We start from the raw sequence: 25,300 nt of genomic DNA, 5'->3' as shown, positions 1-25,300 counted from the left end.
CAGCATCCTCGGTCTTCAGAGCTGTGCAGTGGGCACTCGTTCTCTGTGGGGTTGCCCTGGGTCCCTCCCTGTTCATCAGCCTGCTGTTTATACAGAGCTGGCTCCCAGGCTGCTGGAGGAGGAGCAACGTCATGGCTGTGAGGGGACAGATGCCTCAAGGCTGTCAGGATGCTCAGATGCCTCTTTAAGGAACAGGGTCCTTATCCTGAGCCTTTGCTGTGTCTGTAGGATCTGGGTCACAAAGTGAGCACCTCCTCCCCCTTCAAGACTTTTTATTATTATTATTTTATTTTTAGTGCTTATTGCTATGCAATAGAACAGTACAAGATTTTCAAAGGAGAGGTCTAGAACATTCTTTACATTTTTACAAGCAACTCACTTTAACAAGTGAGTTGTTGCAGAGAGCAGGGGTTGTGGAGACAGGCTGTTTGGGGTTCAAATTTGACTCCTTTACCTCCCCACAAGACTGGTCTACCTGAGGAGCCTCAGATGCCTCATCAGTAGAAGGGGCAGTGAAGGATCCCTCCTTCACAGTCCTACATATATGGATAAATGCCATCATGGGGACACAATGAAGCCCCTGCCCCCTGCATGACCAATGGAGAAACTGAAGTACACAGTGATTAATGGTGTGAACCTGGCCTGAGTGGAGCCTTGAGCCCTCTCTGGAAGAGCCCTGTCTGAGATGAGCTCTGGGGTTCAAAGCTGGATTTATCAGGAGGAAAGGTGGCATGGTTGAAAAATAATTGTCAGTGTAGCCCGGTCCCCCTGAACCTGTGATGGGCTTCAAGGGCTGCTGAGAGGATGAGATGCAGCACAGAGCGACCTATGTCTGAATATGACCGATAAGGTCTCACGTTGGATCACCTGCAGCCCCCCTTCCCCCGCCTCTCCAGAAGAGAAACACAAAGTTAGCCTCATGTTCCAGTCTCTAGCCAGACAAAGCTAAAGAGTCTGGACCCCCTGCCCAGCTAGGGACTCACTCATTCATTTCCTCTTCTAACCACAGGTAGCATCACCTACTGCAGGCAAACCACAAAGCTGTGTTCTCTGGGGAGAGGGAAGTGAGAAGAAGGCAATACGGAGATGAGAAAGGCCCAGTCCTCAAAAGTATGTTGTTACTGTTGTTCGTTGCAGTGGAGTTGATTCTAACTCGTGCAGAGTGGAACTGCTCCATGGGGTTTCCAAGGCTGTAACCATTCAAGAGCAGATAACCAGGCCTCTCCACCAAGGCGCCTTTGGGTGGATGTGAACCCCCAACCTCTTGGCTATATCTGAACACTTAACTCTTTGCACCATCCAGGGACTCCTCCCTGAAAATATAGAGAGGCAAATCAGAGAAAAATAAGTAAACCAGATAAAATTTTTAAATCAACTTTAGTAAAAATGAAATAGAAATTAAAAGAAAAAAATGAAGTTTCTTTTTTATTGGGTTTAACCAAACTGGCAAAGAAGATCAAGATTGACAAGACCTATAGTCAATAGTAATAGTGGATAGCTATAATTAATTATTTCCTTGCTATTTGAATCATCTTATATAACTGACAGGTTGGTGGTTCAAGTTCACCCAGAGATGCTTCTGAAAAAAAAAAAAGCCTGACAATGTACTTCTGAAAACTCAGCCATTGAAAACCCACGGAACACAGTTGTACTCTGACATATGGGGTCACCTTGGCTTGGAATCAATTTGAAGGCAACTGGAAACATCTGCAAATCTCCCCTTTTAAACATAGACAGGACACCACATCCTTTTCTTTATTCATCATCTGTATTTTTACCATTGTTTTCTATTGATTCTGGTCCTGCATTTAAGTGGTGATTTTTAAAAAATTTTTATTTGGAAATAATTTAAAATTTACAAAGAGTTGCTGTGGTGGTTATGTTTGTGTGTCAAATTGGCTGAGCCTGATTGAGTGGCTGGTCAGTTGACTGTAGTTATTCTCCATGGTGAGACTGGTAATCAACTCCATGGGGGAATCTACTGTGAGCAGCTGAGTAGCTGCCTTAGGGATGTGGTCCGCTTCCTGTATATAAGCAAAAGCCTTGGGGAATGGTCTCTAGCTGATGGCACGCTTGAACTCAGCATGTAGTCAAGTCGTTGTTCAGCAGCCTGCTATGCTCTGCTGGCCTTGGAACTTTCAATGGACTTGATGGCCTGCCGTGTGGTTTGGTAACATCAAGACTGTGCCTTTTTACTTGTCAACCTTGGGCTTGTCAGCTTCAGCAACTAGCAGCTGTCTGAGTGAAGAAAAGCCTGTAGCTCCAGTGGGCCAGGAGCAGGAGGCAGAGCTGAACCCCAAGGTTGAGGGGCTTTCACCCAGCCCCTAGAGCCTGGCATTTTGAACTCGGTGTCTAGCTTCCTGAACTGTAAGAGAATAAACTCCTGTTTGTTAAGGCCATCCCATTTGTGGTATATTCTTGTCAGTGGCACTAAGTAAGCAGAACAGTTGCCAAACTAAAAATAATATGAAGAACAGTAACAACAAAATCCTGCTTTCAGGATTCCTTATCTTTGCGTGTTATTTTGGGGAAAGGACTCATGTGCGTTATTGGAAAAGAAAGTGCCCAATCCTAGCTTTCTCAGCCCCTTTGCAGCTAAGGCACGTGCACATGGTTGGGGATCTGCCCCTGAACGATCCCTCCTGACTCTGACCTTGGGGCTTGTGAAGCAAGCAGAAGACCAGGAGCAACTGGTCAACCCTCTGTTTTCTTTCTGTCCAGGCTCTGCCACAGCACAAGAGATCTCACCTGAAGCACTGCTGAGACAAGCTTGGGGCATGTTCCTTGTCTTTTTAGTCACACCCCTGGTTCTCCAACCTCTGAGAGTCTGAGAGCCAGTCAATGTTCTGTTACATACTACTTAATTCAGCCAAAAACTCACTACTGTCGAGTCGGACCCGACTCATAGCAACCCCTCCTTGGGTTTCCGAGGCAGTATCACTAAGGAAGTAGATTGTCTAACCTTCCTTCTGAGGAGTGGCTAGTGGGTTTGAAGCACCAGCCTTCTGGTTAACAGTCAAATGCCTTAGGCACTATGCTACCAGAGCTGGCTTATAGTTCCTATAGCAAACAGCCTCTTATACAATGCTCTGGGGGGATGTAAAAAGACCACTTTCTGGATCAGTTTTGTGCAAGTCCTGTGCATCAGCAATACAATGTTAGGAGTTTATGCTCAGAAAATTATGGGATAATTGTGCAGAGCCTTAAATTCAAGCATATTGACAACAATGTTGCTTATAAGAGGAAACAAAATTTAAACAAGCTGTTTTGATTACCTAGTGCTGCTCTAACAGAAAAAGGCCACGAATGGGATGGCTTTAACAAACAGGATTTTATTCTCTTCCTGCTTAGGAGGCTAGAAGTCTGAGTTCAAAGTGCCAGGTTCCAAGGGCTGGGTAGAAGCCCCTCAGTCTTGGGCTTCAGCTCTGCCTCTTGCTCCCAGCCAACTGGAACTAGAGGTGTCTTTTCACTCAGGCAGCTGCTGGCTGCTGAGGCTGACAAATCCAAGGTTGACAAATAAATGGCACAGTCCCCATATTACCAAACATGGAAGGCCATTAGTTCAAGTCCAGAGACAGTCCTAAAATCAGCAGGAGACATGTCAGGCTGCAGAAAGAAGACTCGGCTACATGCAGCATCCAAGCATGCCAAAAAGAAAAGTGCAGACCTTCCTCAAAGCTGCCTCTTACATACTGGAAGCAGGCCACATCCCTAAAGCAGCTACTCAGCTGCTGCAATAGAGTCCACCATGGAGCTGATTACCAATCCCACCATGGGGAATACTACATCCAGCTCCCCAGCCAAGTTGACACGTAACATTTACTGTTCTTGTTGTTATGTGCCGTCGAGTCGGACCCAACTCATGGGTTTCCAAGGCAGTATCACTGCGGAAGTAGATTGCCCCATCTTCCTTCTGATGAGTGGCTGGTGGGTTTGAACTGCCAGCCTTCTGGTTAGCAGTCAGGTGCCTTAGGCACTACGCTACCAGAGCTCCACACAATATTCATACATAGTCTTTTTCACCAAGTGTTTCTAGTTCTCCAGCTTCCAGTCACTTGGAGTGTTGCCCTTTCTGAAACACTGCAGCAGAGGGGGCCGTGTGACTACTCTAGAATAATGAGCAGTGAGCAGTAGTGAGTGAGATATTTTCTGGGCTGTGCATGTAACTGCAGGTCCAGGAACCTCTATGGATCAAATTCCCTTTTCCACAGAGACCCACAGGTTCATGGTGGGTCTGCTCTATCGGCCTGGATTCTTAAGTGACGGTGATATATGGAGCACCCAACATATGATTAACATGAAGCTTGAAGAAGAAATGAGATGTTGTTTGAAGTCCCGACACTATTACCCCATAGACTAAGCATATTGAACAAGTTTCCTAATGTTGCTGGAACAAATTGTCACAGACTTAGGAGCTCGAGTGGTGTAGTGCCTAAGGCATTTGACTGCTGACCGGAAGGCTGGCGGTTCCTCTGAAGGAAGAGGAATCTACTTCCTTAGTGATACTGCCTCAGAAACCCAAGGTGGGGTCGCTATGAGTCGGATCCCACTCGATGGCAGTGAGTTTGGTTGTGTGTGTGTGTGAGAGTGTGTTTAAGTAGCTTAAAACAACACAGCTTTACTATCTTACAGTTTTGGAGGTCAGTGTTAAAAATGGCTTTTAAGGGCTGGTAGGAATTGAATTGCGTCTCCCACCCCAAATATGTGTTGCGATCCTAACTCCTATACCTGTAAATATGACCCTATTTGGAAATAAATAGGGATTTCCTTTTATTATGTTAATGAGAACATAACAAAATAGGATGGGCACTAACCATAACCACTTCTGAGTTATAAAAAGAACAGAATGGACACAAAGACACACACATGGGGAAGAGGAAAACAGACGATGGAGACAGACACATCTACCAGAAATGCCGAGAGTTACTTCAGCTCCAAGAAGCTGAAACCATCAAGGAAGGACCTCCCCCTAGAGCCACACCCTGAATTCAAATCTGTAGTCTCCTGAACCTGAGAAAGTGCCTCTCTGTTCTTTAAAGTCTTCCATTGGTGGTATTTGTATTACTGCAACAATAGGTAACAAAGGCAGGCTCAGTGGGCATTTATGAGCTATTATCAAAGTGTCCACAGAGCTGCCTTCCTACTGGAGGCTCTAGGGAAGAATCCATGGTTTGCTTTCTCCAACTTCCATGTAGCGTCACATTCATCGCCTTGTGACCCCTACCTTACTTCACTACAGCCTCTTTTTTCCTTGGACATAATTCCTTTCCCAACTTCTTTAAAGACCTTTGCCCTTCTAAGGCCCAACCCCAATCATCCAGGATAATCTCCCCATCTCAAGATTTTCAATTTAACTCTTTTGTAACCAAAAGGAAACAAAATGCCTACCTACATTTTTTGCCTCGGCAGGAGATGCTGCTATCCCACTTTTAGTGCATTCTGCCACCTAGTGTGGGCCTGTGTAACTGAGTGATCTGAAGAAATTGGCCTCATTCCACAAATCCTAGCACCAGAGACCCCTTGGGACATATATATCCCACTAATTGTATCAAAATCCATTGTTGTTGTTGTTGTTATGTGCCGTTGAGTCAGACCCGACTCATAGCAATCCCTCCTTGGGTTTCTGAGGCAGTATCACTATGGAAGTAGATTGCCCCATCTTCCTTCCGAGGAGTGGCTTGTAGGTTTGAACTGCCAGCCTTCTGTTTAGCAGTCAAGTGCCTTAGGCACTATGCTACCAGAGTTCCTAGTATCTGGATAAAAATATTTTTCCTTTCATTCAAAATGCCTTCCATTGCTGAAAACACATGGTTTCAACAACAACAACAACAAAATTCAAAGTAGAAAGTAATTTTGTCTTGAAAGGGTTTAAACAATGATCCTTTTGAAAACATTTTCTGTCAATGGAAATTATTATAAAAATATAACTTATTATTATGCTGTGCTAGAAGCATCATCTGATTTGAGGTCTCTGGTAACCAGTTGCAGGTAATGGGTCCACAGAGAAACTGCTCAGCTCCCTGATTTTATGCTCTCAGGTAACGCCCAGTCCTCGGCCTTCTATGGCAGCCCTTGAATGACACATCTGTTTACCTAGAGTGCCTAGAAGTCTGGTAGCAGCAGGAGGCTGAGGGGACAGGAAGAGGGAATTCTAGCTGTTTTGGTCTTCTAGTGGTACCCTAACAGACATACCACAAATGGATATCTTTAACAAACAGGGATGTATTCTCTTACAATTTAAGAGGCTAGAAGTCCAAGTTCAAGTGCCAGCTCTAGGGGCTGGCTAACAGCCCCTCGACCTTGGGCTTTAGCTCTGCCTCTTTCTCTTAGCCCACGGAAGCTGGAGGCTTCTCTTCGTTCAGCTGCTGGCTGCTGAAGCTGACAAACCCAAGGTAGATCAGCCCCAAGTTTATTAAGCAACATAGTAAGTCACTAGGTCAAATTCAGAAACAGTCCCAAGATTGTCAGGCAATCATGCCAGGCTGCTGAATGAAGACTCGGCTACATGCAGGATCAAAGTGTGCCAAAAAGCTCAGGGACCTTTCTCAAAGCATCTTCTTACATACAGGAAGCAGACCACATCCCTAAGGCAGCTACTCAGTTGCTTGCAGTAGATTCCACCATGGAGTTGATTACCAGTCTCATTGTGGGGAATAACTACATCCAGCTGCCCAGCCACTCACCCAGGCCCAGCCAGGTTGACACATAACATCAACTACCAAACTACCCAAGGCAACGTTCATCTGTGAGTCCCAGCAGCAGAATCAGCAGCAGGAAGGGCAGAGACCGGAGGGGCTGGGAGGCAGGAATGGGCATCTTAGAGTCCATGGAGCCTACTGTGTGCTAACGTCTGTGTGGGGAGGACCGGGTCTGCTCTGCAGGGTGAAGAGAAGCCCTGTCTCTTGGGATCTGAGAGAAGTGGCTGTGATCTATCAGGAAAATGTCCTTTGGAAAGCACCTGCTTCTAGATAGTTCCTGTTTCTAGATTGTGAAATAAAAATTGGCAGATAAAGTTGTTTGAGGCAAGCCATGAATCACATTACATTTTCAGAGTAGCTTGGACAGGTCTAGCAAAAATAATGCTTCCTTCCTCCTTCAGGCCTGTGCTGTCTGTGCGTGGCCTGTCACCTCACATTGAGGTCTCCATGGTGAATCTCCATTTGGAAACCTCAGACCAAGAAGGATCTGTGGTTCTGGGCTATGCCCCAAACTTCCAAGCCTAGAACCCTAGGATGTGACTGACTGTGGCCTCATTCTGTACCAGCCTCAACCAAGCACTACTCAGTTGGAGGATGGAGTAGGGGCTCTCTAGCACCCGGTCAGCTTTGGAGTGGAACCAGATCTGCCTGGTTCTTACTCTTTACTGATGTTACTGGTATACCTTATCCCAAATGCACAGTCTAATGTGGACCTCAGAACTTTTATGCCCCTGAACCCACAAGGTTTAGGTTAATGAGTATCTGCTTTATGGGGCGAGGTAGGGATTATGGGCTATAAAGAGGGAATAGAGTTATGATGGAGCAAATGATGAGCAGGTTCCTAGAGGAGGGGATAGAAGTCACACCAATTTCATTACCTTTTGTTCTGCACCTATTCCATTTACCACTGTGGCAGATGGAACTAGAGAGAGAGGGAAGATGAATGCCCAGACCAACAGGGCACTCTAAGGAGTTGGACAAGTCACAGGACATCCCCAGGATCAGTTTTGTCATCTCTAAACTGGGCATAGCAAGTCTTGCCTTGAAGTGTTTTAGTGGAGATTAAAGGAGATCATGAATATAGTATGCCTGAAACCCAATGGTAATTATTGGGAGTCTTGGTACCAAGTGAATTAGCCAATTAACCAGTTGCCATAAGTCTATTCCAACTCATGGTGAGCCCATGTGTGTCAGAGTAGAACTGTGTCCCCATAGGGTTTTCAATGCTGATTTTTTGGAAGTGTATCACCAGACCTTTCTTCAGGGTACCCCTCGGTGGACTTGACCTCCAACCTTTCAGTTAGTAGCTGAGCACATTGACTGCTTGCACTACCCCGGGACTCTCAAATAAATCAGGAAACTCAAAAATTACTTTTGAAGAACAATCATAGAGAAGGAAGGGCTGCTTATGCACAGGGAGACAGCTCAGGGGGCAGGAGTGCATGGAGGGATGGACACTGGGAAGAGGTAACTATGGGGAGGAAGTGGGAGGGGAGCTGTTGCATTGTGGTAAACTGTGGTCAATGACATGAGACAAAGTATATGTGAACTGCTGTATGGAAAGTGAATTTGCTCTGTAAATCTTCACCCAAATCACAATTAAAAAAAAAATTACTTTTGAATGAGTTTTCCTGCTTGGTGTCAATTGCTCCCAGTGGCTTTCTCCAGGTTCCCTGGGCCTCCTAGAACCCAGATTATGTCTGGACTGCCCCCTCCATTCCAGGATCAATTACTTCCTCTCTGGATCCTGCCCTTTGTTAATCCACACAGGTGACAGCAGCTCCACCCGAGGCTCTTGGTTGTCTCATGGTTTAGACTCATCAGTATCATTTGGACTGGATACATCAAGGGGTTAATTATGGATGCCGAAAGAGCAGGTGCATGTTTTTCCCTGTTCCCTTGTCTGTGGGTGCCCAGGGCTGGGTGGAAGGGAGAGTGGCAGGGAAAGGAGCATCATCCCTGTCCATGTCTGAACCACACTGAGGTCTGAAGCCTGTCCTCGCTCTTCCTGAAAGTTACACATCAACATCCCCCTGCCTGGCTTGCCCTAGTGAGCTCTGCCTGGTATTTGCTTGTAGGGAATCCCAGATTCCTACATCCCTGCCACTAGGAGACTCAGAATCAAAAAGACCCACGTTTGATTCTTCCTCCTACCTGGCTTCGCTGGGCCTGTTTGATTGTATGCAAATGAAAGTAATTGCATGCGCCTTGTAGAGCTATAAGGAGCTCTTGTGGTGCAATGGGCAAGACATTTGGCTGCTAACGAGAAGGCTGGCAGTTCAAACCCACCAGCTGCTCTGTGGGAGGTAGATGAGGCAATCTATTTCTGTAAAGATTTACAGCCTTGTAAACCCACTGGGGATTGCTATTAGTCAGAACAGACTCAATGGCAGCAGGTTTGGTTTTTTGGTTTTTGGTTTTTGGTTTTATAGAGCTATGGTAGGAATAACCCAAACTAATCTATGCAAAATCCTTGGCTCATAATTCATTATAACCAATAAATGGTGGTTATAATTATTCTCTGTGCACAGAAAGGTTACCAACATCTCCCTAATGCAATTCTACCTTAGAAACACAACCTTGTCAGAAGAAATGGTTTCTCCTTCAGAGGCTATGACTAACACAGTATGACTTTAGGAAACTCTGTCTATGGTGGACCTCAGATCTCTCACTTGACATGAGTAACTAGCAAATGAAGTTATGAAAGTTACCATATGCCCATCCAAATTCCTATTTCAATGTGACAAGTGAGCACATGGTGTAATCTTCCCTGCTTGCCCCAAATTCACAGAATTGAAAAAAGAAGACATTATAGTAATAAATATCTAATTAAAAACAATAGATGAAACTCTATATGACATGAAGGAGCTGTAGCAGCTACACTTATTGAAGATGAAATATGCTCCAGGTACTGCTTTCAGCACCATAAATAGGTAACCTCATTAGCTTTTCACACCAACTCTGTTAGGTAAAATCAATGTTTAATGTTAAAAATACACAAACACTATTAGAAATTCAAGAGGCAAGAAAATGAGGCAATTATTTTATATCTGGCCAAACTGCCTTTTAAATATAAAGGTCGCTGGTGTGCAACCAATACTGGAAGCTATGCCACCAATATTTCAGATACCAGCATGCCACTCGTGGTGGACAGGTTTTAGCAGAGCTTCCAGACTAAGACAGACTAGGAGGAAAAGCTTGGCAATCAATTCCGAAAATTAGCCAATGAAAACCCTGTGGCTCTTGACAGAATATTGTCCACTATAGTGCTAGAAAGGAGCTCTGGTGGCATAGTGCTTAAGGCATTTGACTGCTAACCGGATGGCTGGCAGTTCAAACCCATCAGCCACTCCTCAGAAGGAAGGTTGGGCAATCTACTTCCATTGTAATACTGCCTCAGAAACCCAAGAAGGGGTCGCCATGAGTCAGGTCCGACTTGATGGCACATAACAACAACAACATAGTGCTAGAAGACAAGCCCCAGGGTTTCAAGACATTCAAAATACACAGTTGCCAAACAATGGACTGAGGCATACCAACAATCATGAAGTGAAGATGAGGCAGGATGAGACAGTGTTTTGTTCTGTTGTACATGGGGTCACCATTGTTGGAGCCAACTTGACAGAAACTAACAACACTCTAATTAAGACAGTGTAGTGTTGGCAGATAGATAAGTAGATCAAATTGATAAGGAGCTCATGAAATTATCCACAAATTTATGGAAGTTTGATATATGGCAAAGTGGTTGTACATATGAGTGAGTGCTAGATAGGACTTGACAGCAGTGAGTTTGTTTTCCTTTTTCTTTTTTATCCTTTTGGGGGGGGGAAAAAGACCCCTTCCACTTATCTTAAACACACACTCCTATGTGTGTTGGAGGAGAAAAATCTAGGTAAATTAAAGGCATAAATGTAAAGATCAAAATTTGAAACCTTCTTCTGTCCAACAAAGGAGCTCTGATGGCGTAGTGCCTAAGGCATTTGACTGCTAACCAGAAGCCTAGCAGTTCAAAGCCACCAGCCACTCCTTGGAAGGAAGATTGGGCAATCTACTTCCATAGTGATACCACCTTGGAAACCCAAGGAGGAGTCACTATGAGTCAGATCGGACTCGATGGCAGTGAGTTTGGTTTTTTTATTTTGTCCAACAAAATCTCCCAAATGATAGCCACACCACTGCTGTGTGGACCGCACTAGACAAACGAGAGATGCTGTCCCACACGCACCCACAGAAACGAATATAGGAATGTTCGTTACAAAACTGTACTAGCAAAACTGTGAAAAAGCTGCAATATCCACCATGAGAAGACTCAATAATTTGTGGCATATTTTTGCAATCAGAGACCACAGAGTGGTGAAAAATTAATAAAATGGAGCAGCACATATCAGCATGAATAAATCTCAAAAACTGTGTTAAGCAGGAAAAATAAAATAAAATTCCAGAATGTTGTATACAGTATGATAGCATTTATATTCAATTTAAAACATGTCAAACAATACCATATATTGCTTAAGGATTTATACCTTTGTGATGAAAGTATAAAATCATGCTTGGGAATGACAAACACCAAATTCAGGACAGTGAATTACAAAGGGAACTGAAGACCTTAATGGCAAAATATTAATATTCTTTATACTTTTCAGCATGCTTGAAATCATTCAGAATAGAAAAATTCTTATTCAGGTTACTAGTGATTTCAAAATATATTTGTGTTAAAATAAAACAATACTTTCAAAAGCTCTGGATAAAAGTAAAACTTGTTCTGTAAATTGTTCATGATCAGAGGCTGGGTGGAAACCTATTTTCTGGGTCTACTTGATTCTCTTTTGGTGGAGCCAGGCCCAATCTGAAGCTCAGTGAAGGCAGTGTCCAGACATTTCTGAATCCCCTTGCAAAGTCCATACCATCACCATCCCTGACTCAGCTCCAAAGTGCTGAGTCAGGAGCTTCAGAAGGGAGCTAGGAGGAGAGCAGATCCATGGTGGAGCAGCGTGGGGGCAGGGGTCTGGGGTCATCTACAAGTCCTTGCGGCTTCAACTCCCCACTTGAGGTGAGCCCCTAGGTGAGGGCAGAAAGCAATGTATCTCAGGGCATGCAGGAACTATAGGGAAAAGATCCATTCATTCACTCATTAATTTCAAAAATATTTATTGAGCACCTAGTATATGGCAAACATTTTTCTTGGCCTAGATTCATGGCAGAGAGCAGAAATGAAGCTCCTACTCATGACATGCCAACAGCTTTTTCTGGGTTCTGGACTTTCTCCCATACTTATATTTATCTTTCCCACTTAGATACACAAAACATCAGAGCCTCCGGTTCCCTCAGATAGGTTACATTGGTTGATTTTAGCAGTCATTTCCTTATTCACTCCAAATCAATGTAATATGAAAACTGAAACATTTAACAATTTATGTGGGGACTCTTTGGAATTTGGATCTCAAAGCTGTGACTTCCATCCCATTACCACACCTTGGACCTTCACCTCAAGGATCCCAAGGAAGTAAAGTTGAAAACCTTCGATCACCAGGACACCATACCATGTGTGAGAGTTGGAAGCATCTGAGAATTCCAAAAGACATTTGAAAAAAGAAGGGTGGTCAAAACCTTCTCTTGAGGTTGGATCACCCTCATGGACACTGTGTGACTTTGAGGACTCATTCTAGTGCCTTCTTGCCAGCCATGACCTTGGCCCTGACATCCCTCCACAAGAACTGAAGCCTGCCCCAACTCACCTCTCCCAGTTCCTCTGCTTGTAGATATAGATGACCGTGAAACTCAGCAGTAGCAGCTTGAGGCCCAGGAGGAAAGTCAGAAAGATAAGGGCAAGCATCCCTGAACCATTAAATGGGACTGCTCTGGTGGCGTAGTGCCTAAGGCACTTGACTGCTAACCAGAAGGCTGGTGGTTCAAACCCACCACCCGCTCCTCGGAAGGAAGGTTGGGCAATCTACTTCCATAGTGATACCACCTCAGAAACTCAAGGAGGGGTCGCTATGAGTTGGGTCTGACTCGATGGCACATAACAACAACAACAACATGTGAGATTAAATACCCTCTCAGAGGCCCTATAGTAAAGGGAATTTCGTAGTACCTGATTCTGTCTGATCCTAAACCTATGCTCTCTTGCCTGTACTTAGATCTTACTTGGAAATAAGAGATGACTTTGACCTAGGACCCTCACTTGTGAATTTGGTTCAACAAACACTGATGTGAGCATCTGTCCTACACCAGCCAGCGCATCGACCTCTAGAAGTATAAACCTGAACACGATCAACTCCATGCCCTCAAGGCCTTGTGGTCATTTAACTTGTTTTGTTGCAATCTTAGGAAGTTGGTATTACTAACACCATTTTGTTGATGAGGAAACTGAGGCTCTAAGACAATAATTAAGTTGCCTAAGTTTGCTGTTGTTGGTTGCTGTCAAGTCAGCTCTGACTCATAGTGACCCAGCGCACAGCAGAGTGAAACACTGCCTCGTCCTGCACCATTTTCACGATCATTGGATTGAACAATGTCCTGTTTTGATGTAAGGCTTTCATTGGTTGATTTCCAGAAGTAGTTCACCAAGCTTTAATTCTTGGTCTGTCTTAGTCTGGAAGCTCTGTTGACACTTGTCCACCATGGGTGACCTTGTTGGCATTTGAAATACCAGTGGAATAGCTTCCAGCATCATAGTAGCATCAAACCACCACAGTATGACAAACTAACAGATGGATGGTGGTGTCTAAGTTTACACAGCTATAAATACTGGTAACGAAATTTTAAAATAATTTTGCCTGAATTCAAATAATAACAGTAACTGACATTTTTTCTAGATGAATATGTAAACTAGATATATAGTTTAAGGAGACTTGGTGGCACAGTGGTTAAAGGACTTAGATGATAATTGAAAGTTTGGCAGTTCAGTACCACCAGCTTCTCCATGAGAGAAAGATGTGGCAGTCAGCGTCCTAAAATATTACAGACTTGGAAACTATGGGGCAGTACTACTCTGTCCAATAGGATCACTATAAGTTGAAATCCACTCAAGGGCAACAGGTTTTATATGTATAGTTTGTTGTTGTTATGTGCCCTCCAGTGGGACCCGACCCATAGCGACCCCTCCTTGGGTTTCCCAGGCAAGGAGGTATCACTGCGGAAGTAGATTGCCCAACCTTCCTTCTCAGGAGTGGCTTACACATGTTAATTTACTTAATCCTCATGAGAATTTTATGAGTTAGGAACCTTCATTAGACCCTATGTACAGAGAAGCAAACTAAGGCACAGAGGTTTTGAGTGAAAGAGCCTGCTCTCTATCTTTAGAGTAAAGTTGTCCAAGCAAGTCTTCTAAAACAGTGCACACGCAAGCTCACTTCCACACAACCTGAGTAGACTATTCCAAACAGGAGAGTGTTGCCTATGACCAAGAAGGAAATTTACATCTCAAAATTACCAGTAAGTGAGCTCACTAAACTGAACTGTTTCCTAGGTATTTTCAAGGAAGCTGAGTGGAGAGATCGCTCTTTCTAGAGAAGCTACAGAATCTCTCAGGATGGCCACATTGCAAGGAAGCCCCTGGTCAGAAATCATGCTGGTTATTCACGGAATCACAGACTCCTAAGCTGGGCACGAACTCAATGAGTATCAAACTCCTACTCCTCCCAATGCCTTCTGTAATCCACTCAGGGGACAGAGGTGACCCCAATTTTCCATAGAAAGAGAGTTGAGCTTACCTAGGATTCCAGTGGCTTGTGCTGCTGCGGACAGTGTGAGGTTGGCCCAGACAGGAGGCTGTGCCTCATGCTGACCCTTACAGGTGAGCACTCGCTCAGCCTCTGGGCTGATGGATTCACCAACTGCATGCTTAGCAGGGTGAAGGTCCCATCATTATTTATCCTGGGCATGTATTGCTCAGCTTCCTTGAGTACCTGGCAGTTAGTTATCCTGCCAGGTGAGATGCACAGTGTGTGGATAGAATCTCTGCACATGGCAAGTTAAGAGCCACCAAATCCGAGGAGGCTGAAGACTGGGACACTGTCACTGTAGGGGGAACTGACACCGAGAAAGCAGACAATTACGTGGGAAGATCACTGTGGAATGCTGCGAGCTCCTTGAGGATGGGTCATTTGTCCAGGGTCTAGTCAAGGGTCTAGCACAGAAGAAGATTTAGGGTTGCCAGATTTTACATATGAAGTAACTTGGGTTTAGAAAGGGTCAGTAACTTGTCCAAGATCAAGTGGCAAAGCTGGGAATATTCTAGAAACAGAAGTTCTAACACTGTGTTTTTCTGGCACCCAAACTGTAAGAGGATAAGCATTCATGATTTTAGGCTTCTGGAATTATGATCTAATGACTTCTAGAATTTTTCCAACCAGATTTTCAGCTGTGTTTTCATAATGAGGAAAATTAGGGGGATTTTTAAATACTGTAAAACATCAAGAAATCAGATGATGCCTTGCACTGGGAAAATCTGCTGCAAAAGACTTCTTTCAAGTGCTGAGGAGCAACGTTGTCTCTTTGAAAACTAAGGTGAGCCTAACCCAAACCATGCTACTTTCAATCACTTCGTATTCATGTGAAAGCTGGACAATGAATAAGGAAGACCAAAAAAGAGTTGATGCTTTTGAATTGTGATATTGGTGAAGAATACTAAAAGTATCATGGACTGCGAGAAGAACTAACAAATCTGCCCTGGAAGAAGTGCAGCCAGAGTGCTCCTTGGAAGTGAGAATGGCCAGACATCGTCTCACCTACTTTGGTCATGTTGTCAGAAGGGACCATTCCCTGGAGAAGGATATCATGCTTGGTAAAGGAGAGAGTCAGTGAAAAAGGGCAAGGCCCTCAACAAGATGGATTGACCCAGTGGCTACAACGATGGGCTCAGGTATAGCAAGGATTGTGGAGCTGGCACGGGACAGGGCAGTGTTTCATTCTGCTGTACATCAGGCTGCTATAAGTCGGACCCAGCTCAACAGCACCTAACAATAACAACAACAATAAAACATTCAATATTTTTTTAAAACAGAGTAGTCTAACACTAAACCAAGGCATATTTGTTCTGTTCATAAGGCCATAGCAAAGTTGGGTAGGTCCTAAATACAATAATTTCTAAGTCCTCAATGAGCAGAGTGGACACAGTGACACGCAGAGGAAAGGCAGGCACCAGGCATCACTGGCAGACATGAGAAACTAAGACAGGGCCTCACAGCTGGAATCAACAAGGCCGAGACCCTGATTTGGACTTTTAGCCTCCAGAACTGTGAGAAAATAAATTTCTGTTCTTTAAAGCAATACCCACTTGTGGTATTTGTGTTATGGCAGCACTAAGTAACCAAAACACCAACCCACTCAGATCTACAATTTTCTATGAGTGATGCTGTTAGTGGGTTGGACAGTCAAGGCAGAGCACCAGCCCTCGATGCTCACAGCCTGCACTCTTTCACCGTCAGCACAACAGGCAGGGCTTTCACGAAGCAAAGAGCAGAACCCTCAGAAGAGAGGACCCAGGATGGTGACCACCTGCTAACGGGGATGGTGCCCAGGGAAAGTATGACAAGATAAGTAGTACCAAGCAAGTGATAGAGGGTGACAAGGCCAAAAAAAAAAAAAAAGTATCAAGAGGCTCAAATGGCCCAATGCAGCCACCAGTAGATACTACTGACTACACATTGTCTATGGCCGTGTTGGAGACAGACCTGGCATAGTGGATAATAATTATTTCCATGCACTAAATGGCAGTGCTTGAAGCATTGTGCATGTAGTATCTCATTAAATCCTCAGAAAACTAAATGAGGTAAATACAGAAACCTACTTGATGTTCAAAGGAGCTCTGGTGGTATGGTGGTTAAGGCATTTGCAGCTAATCAAAAGGTCAGTGGTTCAAAACCACCAGCTGTTCTGCAGAAGAAAGATGAGGCAGTCTGCTTCTATGAAGGTTTACAGCCTTGGAAACCCAATGGGTGTTGCTATGAGTTGGAATCAACTTGATGACAGTGAGTTTTTATTATTATTACTATTATTCGATATGAGGAGCCCTGGTGACACAGTGGTTAAGTGCTCAGCTGCTAGCCAAAAGGTTGGGAGTTTGAATCCACCAACCACTCTGTGGGAAAAAGATGTGGCAATCTGCTTCTGTAAAGATGGACAGCTTCATCAACCCTGTGCCTTGGAAACGCTATAGGGCAGTTCTATTCTGTCCTATAAGGAGGCTATGACTCAACAGCAAAGGGTTTGGTTTCTAATTTTTGGTACTTGCTGTTGGGGGTGGGAAGCCACTTCAAAGAAATCTATGCAAAATAGGCCTCAATTTCAAAGAAACTTTCAAAAAGGAATTGGCTGAAACTTCATCTTGAAATAATTGAAATTATAATTTTTTTTTACATTTTTAATTCAGTGCAGCATATAATTGCAGCTATGCAACAATTCTTACAAGGAATGAGAATGAACCAAGTATTGGGCATGGAAGAAAGTTGGCATAATTTTTTCCACAAATTCTCATATTACAGAACCAGTGATTCCTTCATTTTAAGTTCCATGTTGCCAGCACAATCATTAGCAGGTTCTTTTTGAAGATTTATTAGAAATCATTGAGTGTTTTAGCAATTTTCACAGGGACCTCTTTTAATCAAACTATTCTCTCTTCAAGTGCCTACAGTATCATTATCATCACAGATTTTGTTTTTCTTCCTCTTCCGTTTTTTTTTTTTTTTCTCAGTCTGCTCCAAGGTTTTGCCTGAGATCCCAGCAGTTCCCCACCATCATTTACATCAACTTCTTAAAACCCTACAACTTTTGCAAGACTTTGTGATTTCACTTTGCAGCAGATTTGGATTCTGTTTGCACCATGGTGGCTGGTGTTTACACACTCCAATCAAGGCTAGTGGGATCCTCTGTAGCAGAGGTTCTGCGCCCCACAACCTCCCAGGTCACTTGATCTCAGGGCTGCTGGAATGGGCAGTACCATGCATGCTGAAGCCTTCCTCCAGCTCTGCAACATCTGCTATCTGCTTCTCTGCCTGAGGAGTTCTCCAAAACCATAAGCTACCATCCTACCCATGCAGGCACATCCCAGTCTCCCCTCCTCCGAGGGACAATTCTCAAGAATAGCCTGCACACTTCCTCAGAGGGCCCCCATGGTTTCCAGCCCTGTCGTCCACACCGGTACCCAGCTTCCCCTTTCTGGGCTGTCCGTCTCTCCCTGTTTCACTCTCCCCAGTTCCCTACTCCAATATCTCTGATTCACCTTCCAAATAAGCCATCTGTATCCAAGTCCTTGTTTCAGGCTCTGCCTTCCAGTTGACCCAAATAAAAGCCCCCACAAAGACATTTCCATGACACGAGACAGGGCTGAGACACACGCTGTGTTGGGCAGGGAGGGGGTTTGGGTGGGGCCTGATTTTATAAGAAACAAATTCATTTGTGAATATTGTGTTTTCTATGCCTTTTGCTTCTCTTAAAAATTGTTCTAACTGGGGACATTAGCATTACTCAGATAAGGGGGAGTCCCTGAACTGTCATTTTCCTATTTTACAGGAAAAGATACTGAAACTGAGAGAACGGGCCTTGCAGGAGGTCCCACAGCTGGTAAATAGCAGAGCTGGAAGCCTGAATTCATGTCAAAGCTCTCTCACTCACCCATTTTAGAACTTGGGCAACCTTTACCTCTCTGAACCTGTTTCCTTCTGTAAGCTGTGAATGGAATCATCAGTACAGGGCTTGTGAGCATTAAGTGAAAAAATCCACACGAATGTGCCTTACTGACTGCTTGTTCTCCCGTGCCAGATGTTAGTATGAATATTTTTTCTATTTAAAACAGGTGTTTACTTTCATAATAGCAGTCCATTCCTCCCACTATTTTGTAGGTGAGCAAATACAGGGGAAAATATTTTGTAAACTTTAAAGAACAATCTACATTTAAGGAATTAATTTTATTCCTGTGCAGCCTTGGACCACTGACTTGACTTCTCTGGATTGTAGAATTGTTACTCATAATGGAATGATCAATAAGATTGCTTCTAGGCATGATACTGAATTCCTAGGTATATCACGTATTGATATGAAAATAAACATCAGATGAAAAAGCAAGCCTCTGCCCACGTATGACTACTGGTCTATTGACATCATTATTTTTCCCAGTTGCCATTGAGTCCATTCCAACTCATGGCAATTCCATGTGTGTCAGTGTGGAACTGTGCCACAGTCTGGTTTTCAATCGTAGATTTTTGGGGTAGATCACCAAGGTTTTTCTTCTAAGGGGCCTCTGGGTACACTTGCACCTCCAACCCCAACCTTTAGGTTAACAACCACATGTGTTAATGGTTTGTGCCACCAAGGGACTCCACACATCATAATCCCTAAACTTTGGCATTCGCAAAGACCTTTAAAATATATGTATATATAATAAAATTAAATTCTCATAAGGTAAACATATTCTCTCCATTTTACAGATGAGGATACTGAGTTCTGAGAGATGGGAACTATTACTATTCTCAGTTCACGATAAGGAAATTGAGGCCTGGACAGATTAGGTAACTTATCCAAGCTACCTAATCTTGGTAACTATCCAAGGTAATTAGGTAACTTATCCAAGGTCCACAGCTAGTTTTAACCAGGCAATCCCAGAGTCTGTGCCCTGCCCCCTATCAACACTAGGTGGCACAGAGAAAAGTTAGGAGCACAGGCTTTGGGGTCATACTCAACCCACATTTGCATGCCAACCCCACTACTTATGAGCCAGAAAACATAACACCGTAAGCCTCAGTTTCCTCATCTGCAAAGTGAGGATGACTCTTAATTCTCAGAGTTCTGAGGCAAATTAAACGAAGTAACTGACATAGGGTATCTGGCACATAGCAATCACTCATAAGTGGTTTCATATACCCACAGAAGCCATCTAAAGAACTGATATTCATCACATTTTTAATGTTAACAGAGAAGTAACAGGCTCAGAGAGGGTAAGTTACTTGCCCAAAGGCCTCACAGCTAACAGAACCCATATTCCAACCCAGGAGTTCCAACTCCAAGCCAGCGCTCTTTCTATTCCATTACAGCTATGTCTACTTCTGCACAGTTGGCTCTGAGATAGTCAGTCACCTTTAATATTTTCCTATTCTAGGCCCAAGGGACTTGGGTGGTGTAGTGTCTAAGGCATTTGACTGTTAATCAGAAGGTTGGCTGTTCAAACCCACCAGCCACTTCACAGAAGGAGGACTGGGCAAACTGCTTCCATAAAGATTTAATGCCTCAGAAATCCAATGGGGACTCTATGAGTTAGAATCGATTCAATGGCAGTGAGTTTTGTTTTTTGGTATTCTAGGCCCAGCTCTGTATTAGAAAGACCGCAAACAACCATTGCAGAGCACCTGCTACGTGCCACGATGTTTCAGGCTAGAGTTAGTAAATGAATCCTCAGCAGGTTCCAACACAGCGTCATTATTATACAGTCAAGAAGCTGAGCTTTGCCTGAGCTACACAGATGGTCAGTGACAACCTTGGCATGTGAGATTGTGTCCCCACGTTTAGGCCCCTCCAAACCTAAGGCCCAGTGCCGCCTCTCAGCTGTGCAGGTCTGACCATGGAGGAAAGGCACAAACAGGTCAGGACTCTAGGCCAGGTCTTTCAAGAAGCCCCATGGCTAAGTACCAATTATGAGAACTGAATGGGGTGGACAGGTAAGACAGCTCAGGAAGGCATACATTTCAGAAACAGTGTTTAAGATTGAGATTGGAAAAGAAACTCAAGGTAACATTCAAGTTTGTGTTCACAGGCAGGATGGGAGAGGAAAACAATGAATTTGTAAACAGGCCTGCATTCTTACCCAGCTCTGCTCTTTGAGACCTGAGATTCTGAAACCTCTGCCACCTTTCCCAGGGTCACAGGAGCAGGATGTCTAGTACACAGGAAGCGCTCTACAGATATTGATCAGATCTGAACAGCAGCACACAGCTGGGAGGGGGTCAAGAGTGGGGGTGCCTGTGAAGGGTTTCGTAGGTCAGACGAGGAGATGGAGCTGGAAAAATATGTTGACACCAAGTTGAAGAGGACTTTGAGGGCCAGAGAGAGAAGGTTGCCCTTCCTCGCGCAGATCCTGGGGTAACTAACTGCACAGGGGTGCAATGTAATTAGAGGGATGCATGTCCTTGGGGGCTGATGTTGTAGTAGTGGTTCATAGACACTGTATGCAGATGACGGAGAAAACTAAGACGGGAAAAATACTCAAAATAAATCAATACAGAGATAATATAACTGCTTCTGCTCAGAAAGGATTAATTTGGAGTTTTTTACCCAGATCTGTATTCCCTGCTGGGTGGCTGTGTTCCTTATTTCTGCTGCAACAAAGAGAGGACACAGGTAAATTTAAAGATAAATGGGATTGTTCCTCTGAGGATTCAGTCTCCCAGACCGCTCCAGGCTCAATCAATGAGATTAACGCGCCCCTCTGGGTCTGAATTACCAGTGGGACAGCTCCCCCTAGTGGAGAAAACCATCGAGAAGTGTGAGGGAGGAAATTTCTGGGAGAGGACAGGAGGGGAGGGGAGGGAGAAGAAAGAGAGAAAAGGGGGGTAAGGGGGAACAGAGAGAGAAGTGAAAGAGGAGGAAGAGGAGAAGGGCAAGGAGAAGGAGACCAAAGTGAGTGTTAGAGACAACTCTGAGGATACTGTGAGAGGACCTGTATCCACCCTCTTTCCCAGCTAAGGAGGTCAGAGTCTGTCCTCTCTTTAACGTTGATTTTTGAAACTTCCCAATGAACCACTCTTAAGAAATATGCTTTATAGAAGAGATTTTGGTGCCAAGCAGTCCTTAATCTCTGACGTTTCCTGCAATCAAGCATTAAAGCAGAGAGGGCAATGGAAGTCCCTGGGGATGCCCTGGAAAAGGATGGAGGGAGAAGTGGGTTGCAGTGTGTGTGAGAGAGTTTTATCACCAGCCCTCTCTTTCTTCACCTTCCTTCCCTCCTGCCCTGAGTCTCTGACCGACTACTGCCTATGCCTCTGGCAGATGCTCTAATTTTTCCTCCTTGACCCTCGCCAGACATGGTGTCCAGAGGAGCTGGCTGAGAAGCTGCACCCACCCTTCTGCAGCCTGGACAACTGAGCTTGCAGGGTGATGTTGGTGCCAACAGGGGGCCAATCATCCTGGACCACCCAGCAGACAAACACAGTGGCATTCACCTTGGCCTGTGCCGGCAACATGTGCTTCAGAGCAAAAGTCCTGTCTGGGTTTCTCATGACCAGGGGGGATGCTACGGTCAGGATGCTGTGTCCATTCTCCATTCAGGTGAGATGCAGGTGGGAGGGATAGAAGTGGTCTGCTTGACAAGTGAGATTCACTTGCTCATGCACATGGACATGGTTCACAAAGGGCTTGGCAATGATCTTCACTGTGGGGATAACTAGACAGAGAGAGAAAGAAAAAGATCTGTTGAAATTAGCCCTTGCACCTCCACCCCCACTCCGTTTCGCCCTCCCAGGGATCAGCTGCAAGATCTCTCACTCGGTCTTCAGTTACTTTTACTTCTATGGGGGTGAAATGATTTTTATTTTCTTGCATGCTCAATGGAAGGCAAATATAGCCAAATGGTAACATCCATTAAAGTTGCAGAGGAGTAAATGGGTATTAGATATATTATTTTCTGTACACTGGAAATATTTCATATTATGAAATATAATTTGAAGAATTACTAAAATACAATATCCCAAAGCATAGGGACTTTATTTGGTTCATTGCTATATTCCTAGCACCTGAAACAGTGCCTGGCACACTGTGCATATTCCCTATTTATTGGATGAATAATAAATATTTAGTATTACATGTACAATTCAGTGACATGGATTGGTACGTGCATACATTGGTGAACTGGCAAATAATTCATTATATATATGTGTATATATGTTTGTCTTTTTTATCAAGTAATAAATTTAAATTTAAAAAGCAATAACACTAATATTAATAGAACAAAGATGTTTAGAATGGAAAGTTGGGACCAAATAATAATAATAAGATGAAACACTTATAAACAATTTACTGAATGTCGGGCACTTTTCTGGACCAAACAAAAACAGTTTCTGTCAAGTTATTTCTGACTCATGGTGACCCCATGTGTTATAGAGTAAAACTATGTTCATTAAAGTTTTTTGGCTGTAATCTTTACAGAAGCAGAAATCCAGATTTTCTGAAGTACTGCTGGGTGAGTTGAAACCACCAACGTTTAGGTTAGCAGTTGACTACAAACTATTACCCTGAGACCTACTTTATCAGGAATCTATCAGTTAATCCTCCATGAAACCTAGGAAGTAGGTTTTATTTTCATTACCATTTTACAAAGAAACTGAGTCACAAAGAGGTTGAGTAAGTTGCCCAAGACCACACAGCTTGCAAAGTGGTGCAGCCTGGGTTGAAACTCAGACACTTGGTCTCTTGGGTCTGTGCTCTTAACTGCTAACTATGGAATCAACAATGGCAGTGAGGAATTATAGGTTCCCCACTCTCAAAGTGGGGCTTTGGGTGAAAAACTCTGAATGCTTATGCTGCCAGGAGAGTGATGCCCCACCAGATGTTGCCCCCTCACCACGGAGCACTTTGGAGATCTTTATGGTCTCCTGCAGGGGCTCTGCCTGGGTGCTATGGGTCACTTTGCAGGTGATCTTAGATGTGGCATCTTGCTGGGTCAGTGTCACCCATGCCTTACTGGTGACAGAGTAATTACCATTGTCCTTAGCCACCATGACCTGAGCAGAGGCTGAATGTTCCTCTCTGTCCTTCAACCAGGTAACATTGACAACTGTGGAGCAGAAGGGGCCACCATGCAGTTGAAAGGCACTGAGACTCCTGGTGTAATCCTCTGAGATGGACCAGTCAGAGAGACGAAGGGCTGCCCAGCTGTGAAAGAGAACAGATGTGATGGCATTGAGAGTGGGATGCAATTTGCAAGAGGTGCCTGTACTGTGGCAGGCCCTGGTGACCTACTATGAACAAGGTCTAGCCCCAGGCTTGGGGAGCTGATAGACAGTCAATAGCAAGTAAACAAATAAATGTATATGTAATTACAACTGGGCTCAATTCCTTCAAGAAAACCCAAAGGATGCAGACAGAACTAGAATGCAGGGGAAAAAGTACTCTAGAAGTGGCGATTGGGGAAGGATTCCTTTAGAAGCTGCCATTTGGAGCTGAAATTTAAGAATACATAGGAACCAGACAAGTGAAGGGAATGGGAAAGAGTTTTGGGCTCTAAGGGAAGAGCAGGTGAGAAGTACCTTGAGCAGGAAGAGCTTGGAGGGCTTGAGAAACCAAGAGGTCTGTAGGACTTCAGTATTGTGAGCAGAGAAGTTCAGATCAAGTAAACTTGTGGGATATGATTACTGTCTTGAATTCTATTCTGAATGTGATGAGAAGTTATCAGAGATTTTAAACAGGATAGTGTCATTTACATTTTCTACCTGAAGGCTGGCAATTGAAACCCACCAGCCACTTCTCGGAAGGAAGACTGGGCAATCTACTTCTGTAGAGATACTGCCTTGGAAACTCAAGGAAGGCTTGCTATGAGTTGGGATCAACTCAATGGCAGTGAGTTTTAGAAGATAACTAGGGTTGCTTAGGGAAAATGGGATAGAGAGAGGCAAGAACAGAAGCAGGGAGATCATTGAAGAGGCTGGTGCTGTCCTCCAGGCAAGACGTGATGGTGGTCTGAACTAGGGTGGTGAGAAGTGAAGGAATTCAAGGTATATTTTAAAGATACGGTCAACAAGATTTGGTGATAGATGGCTGTAGGTAAGGAGGGAAAGAATGATTCCCAGGTTTTTCTCTTGAGCATCTGGGTTCATGATGATGCTCTTTTCTGAGGTTAGGAAGAGTGAAGAAGGACCAAATTGGGATGGGAAGAGTATGATGAAGAATAAGATCATTGTTACGGGTGGATTTTTCTGCTCTAAAAAAATATGTTGAAGTCATAAGTCTTGGTACCTGTGACCTTGACCTTCTGTGGAAATAGAGTCTATGAAGATGTTAAAAGTTAAGTTAACATGAGCTTATGCTGGAACAGAGTGAGTCCTACTCCAATCTGAATGATTCCTTAAAGGGAGAACACACACAGAAAGACTGACATAAGGGGAAGGAGCCATGTGAAGAGACATCAACAAGCCAAGGAGCCAAGAAACACATGGGGCTCCTGGAAGCTGGAAGAGACAAGGAAAGATGTGCACAGACTGGTGCATTTGCATAGTTTTTCTGTCTTGTTTTGTGTCTAAGTTTTCTTTCTTATCTCAGAAAACTATGACTAACAGTTATTAGTTTATTGATTTTTAAAAATTTTAAAATTTTTCTTCATGAGGTGATCTTTGAAGTCTTAGAAAAAAAAAAAAAGGCTTTTATGCCTAGGCTTCTAATAGCTATGGCTACTCTGAGAAACTTAGATATAAATTGGTATATTTGAAAAGTGCTTTGAAAATGCAATGATTTTTAAAATTTTAATTGATATTACAAGACTGTAAAAAGGCACAAATTATTGTAAATTGTTTCTTTAAATATTCCTATAAAGCATGCAGAAGCTACAGCTATATGGAAATATAATTTTATACCAAGATGGTATTATTAAATTAGATTACAACATTTGTTCAAAGAACTTA

General features: G+C 43.8%; 1 pseudogene; it reads right to left on the bottom strand.

Moving 5' to 3' along the window:
• LOC103191814 overlaps positions 1-23,404 on the bottom strand; it is a 40,320-nt pseudogene extending 16,916 nt beyond the window's left edge.
• Positions 23,405-25,300: the final 1,896 nt, after the last annotated feature.

This window comes from Orycteropus afer, unplaced genomic scaffold (genome assembly GCF_000298275.1).
Source record: "Orycteropus afer afer isolate SDZICR_OR568_19922 unplaced genomic scaffold, OryAfe1.0 scaffold00020, whole genome shotgun sequence".
Taxonomy (NCBI): domain Eukaryota; kingdom Metazoa; phylum Chordata; class Mammalia; order Tubulidentata; family Orycteropodidae; genus Orycteropus; species Orycteropus afer.
The sequence above is the reverse complement of the archived record's forward strand: the minus strand, read 5'-3'. Positions and strand labels throughout refer to the sequence as shown.